Genomic DNA, 4,320 nt, shown 5'->3' with positions numbered 1-4,320 from the left:
CTATGCTTTTTTGTGCAAAGAGGCATTATTTTCATTCGAGGATGTACCTTCCTCTTTTCCTCCTGCTGTCACTAACATTTTGCAGGAGTTCGCTGACGTCTTTCCATAAGACGTGCCACCAGGATTACCACCTATTCGAGGGATTAAGCATCAGATTGACTTAATTCCCGGTGCCTCGCTGCCAAACCGTGCGCCATACAATACCAATCCAGAGGAGACGAAGGAGATTAGGCTTCAAGTACTGGAGCTGCTCGACAAAGATTATATACACGAATCTCTTAGTCCTTGTGTTGTTCCTATTATACTAGTGCCAAAAACGGATGGTACATCGCGTATGTGTGTTGATTGTAGAGGCATTAATAATATTACTATTCGTTATCGTCATCTTATTCCTAGTCTAGATGACATGCTTGATGAATTGAGTGGCTCTACAATATTCTCCAAAGTTGATTTGCATAGTGGATACCATCAAATTCGTATGAAATTGGGATATGAATGGAAAACAACATTTAAAACTAAGCTTGGATTATATGAGTGGTTAGTCATGCTTTTGGGTTAACTAATGCACCTAGTAGTTTCATGATATTAATAAACGAAATTTTATGTGCTTTCATTGGATGATTTGTGGTAGTCTATTTTGATGATATACTAATTTATAGCAGATCTTTGGAGGAACATGTGGAACATTTACGTGTTGTTTTTATTGCTCTATGTGATGCATGTTTGTTTGGCAACCTTGGGAAGTGCACCTTTTGCACCGACCGAGTATCTTTTCTTGGCTATGCTGTTACTCCACAGGGAATTGAAGTTGATAAAGCCAAGATTGAAGCTATTGAGAGTTCGCCGCAGCCCAAAACGGTCACACAAGTGAGGAGTTTTCTTGGTCTCACTGGATTCTGTAGTTGTTTTGTGAGAGATTTCAGCACCACTGTTGCACCTCTCAATGAGCTTACAAAGAAGGATGTGCCTTTTTTTTTGGGTACCGCACAGGAAGAAGCCTTCATGGTATTGAAAGATAAGTTGACACATGATCCTTTACTCCAACTTCCTGATTTTAATAAGACTTTTGAGCTGGAGACTTGTTCTTTCGTGAAATTATTCACTTGCATGGTGTGCCAAATACTATAGTTCCATATCGTGATACTAAATTTCTTAGCCACTTTTGGAGATGTTTATGGGCTAAGTTGGGGACTAAGCTACTTTTTAGTACTACTTGTCACCCCCAAACTGATGGACAAACTGAAGTAGTCAATAGAACATTGTCTACTATGCTTAGGGCTCTTTTGAAGAATGACAAGAAAATGTGGGAAGAATGCTTGCCTCATATTGAATTTGCTTATAATCTTTCGCTACATTCTACTACTAAGATGTGCCCTTTTGAGATTGTGTATGGTTTTCTACCTTGTGAACCTAGTGATTTGTTTCCTCTTCCATCTTTGGAGAAGCCTAATTTTGATGCTAAACAATGTGCTACATTGATCTTAAAAATGTATGAGTTAACAAAGGAGAACATTGAGCGTATGAATGCTAAATATAAACTTGCTGGAGATAAGGGTAGAAAACATGTTATGTTTGAACCTGGAGATCTTATTTGGTTACATTTGCGTAAGGATAGATTTCCTGATTTGCGCAAATGAAAGCTAATGCCACGTGCTGATTGTCGTTTTAAGGTGTTAGACAAAATAAATGTAATGCATATAAACTTGAGCTGCCTACAGATTTTGGGGTTAGTCCCACTTTTAGCATTGCAGATTTGAAGCCTTATTTGGGTGAGGAAGATGAGCTTCCATCGAGGAAGACTTCACTTCAAGAAGGGGAGGATGATGAGGACATCAATACCATTGTTACACCCATATTCCCTGCTTCTATACATACTGGACCAATCACTAGAGCTCGTGCGTGCCAATCGAATTACCAGGTACTTCCGTTTCTGGGTAACAATTCTAATGTTCATGAGAATATGATGCTGCCTAAATTGGATACTTTTGTGTTGATTACTAATGAAGGGCCTAGCATGGATAAGAGGGATGCACACTAGAGCAAGGACAAGCATGGAGATGAAGGCGCGCGTGAAGGGAACCAGAACGATGTTTCTAGTGTAGATTTCAGTACTTTGAAGCCTCCTTGATGACATACAAGGACATGGACGAAATATACAAGATGCCCTTTCATAAATTTCGTCCATAGCTTATAATAGGTGATGTGCCACCTTATTATTGGGCCAGGCCCATGTAATTTCGAAATACTTGAGTATAGGCTATTTTAGAGTCCATATGTGTGGGGAAACAAGAGTTAGGGTTGGTTTCGGACCCCTCCTCAAAGGGTCACGAAATTTTCCCTCTTCCTCCATACATACAACCCTTAGGGCGTTGTTTAGACTTTGGGTTTTGTTTAGGTTAAAAATTCGCCATAGCTGCAACTTCGCGTACTCCGTTTGTGTTCAATGACCAGACCAAGACGTCACAGAACCCCACTTGATCAATAAAGGTTTCCTCTTTTATTCACAATATCCAGATTGCAATTTCAGTTTCTTGCTTGTTCTTCGTTTGCTTGCAGGAAATAGACTCTTGTGGTCAGGTTGATCGTGCTCCAGCGTGGTCAATAACCTCTCGGAGTTGGTTTAGCGATTTCTAAGGCGCAACGTCCTCGCACGTTCGTAGTCAGATCGTCAAAGTCTACTCCACCAAAAACAATAGCCACCATCTCATCGAAAGATGGGACACCTTTGCCTCTATCATTAAACCTAAGCCGCCTGTCGAGAGATGAGTACATCGTGAAAATGTTATTATCATGACAGTTATCTTTGGCTCAGAGGAAAGAATGAAAACAAAATAATACAAATATATGCGTAGTGACAGTGAAGGGTCTGTTTTGTTTTGATAAGTCAACCAGTACATCCCGAGATTTAACAGAGAAAACTTTGAAAGCTAAAGGAAAAAATGAAAGGAGGAGGCTTTATGCAGGGTGGCCATTGTCCTTCCCTCCTGCATGTCTACACCTCTATGATGCTAGCCTGTTGTAACGCCCAATATGCGACTATACTCCATACGTGTCGAGGCACGACTTGGGGTATAAGCGCATATTTGTATGGTCGCAAGAGTGGTTGTATCTTTGCTCATCTCATGTACTGAATAGATAGAATACGAGCTTCGGTATACAATCGCCACCATGTCACACAATAACATCAAGTTATACAATCATTCAAGATGAACACAAAGTCCGTCTACGGACAAAATCAAACGAATAAAGACGACCACCCATGCTTAGTCCCGACCGACCCTATTGGGCACCACTACTAATCATCCGGAAAGGAAACATAGTAATGGCCACGGTCCTCGTCGAACTCCCACTTGAGTTCAGTGGCATCACCTGCATCAATCTCGTCGGTATCTGCAACTATGTTTGTAGTATCTGGTGAGTCATGAGGACTCAGCAATCTCAAAACCCGCGATAGCAAGACTATTTAAGCTTAAATGTAAGGTGTGGGTATGTGGTGGAGTTGGAGCAAGCACTAAGCAATTGTGGTGGCTAACATACGAGTACAAGAGTAAGATGAGAAAACTACGCAACAGACGCAGAGCTAGAAGTGATCAAGAAGTGATCCTGAACTACTTATGTTCAAACATAACCCCACCGTGTTTTCTTCCCGAACCTCGTCGAAAAGAGACCATCACGGTTGCACATGCAGTTGGTGTATTTTACTTGAGTCTGGTTTCAAGTTCACTACAACCGAATATTAAAAACTCCCATCTGCCACATAACCGCGGTTACGACTCTCAAAAGTTTAAACCCTGCATGGGTGTCCCTAATTAGCCCATGACAAGCTCACGATCCGCGGAGACAACCCTCCATCGTGGGACCCTCCGATCAGACTCAGAATCCTGGTGCACAAGACATTTCGACAATGGTAAAACAAAACCAGCAAGACCTCCCAACGTGCCGACACCCTGATAGTAGCCGCGCGTATCTCGTCTCAGGCCTTGGTGGATAAGCTAAGCGTACAGGTACTAACTTACCCCAAGTTGCCAAGGGGCAGTCCCGCACGGTGCTCTAGTTTGGACCAACAGTCATGAGGAGCACTGGCCCGGGTTGTTGATTAAGAATCCACGGGTTAGTTACTCCCTATGCAAATTTTAGTTGTTATTAGGAAAATGGTAAAGCCAATGTTGGGCCTTGCTGGAAGAGTTTTATTCAAAGCAAACTGTCAAGAGGGGCCCATAAACCCTCACCATGTTAGGGACGCAAAATTGAAGGAACATAGCACCGGTATGACGGAAACTAAGGCGGCAAGAGTGGAACAAAACACCGAGCAAAAGGCTA

The sequence above is a fragment of the Triticum urartu genome, chromosome 4 (genome assembly GCF_003073215.2).
Source record: "Triticum urartu cultivar G1812 chromosome 4, Tu2.1, whole genome shotgun sequence".
In the NCBI taxonomy this organism is placed as follows: Eukaryota; Viridiplantae; Streptophyta; class Magnoliopsida; order Poales; family Poaceae; genus Triticum; species Triticum urartu.
The sequence above is the reverse complement of the archived record's forward strand: the minus strand, read 5'-3'. Positions refer to the sequence as shown.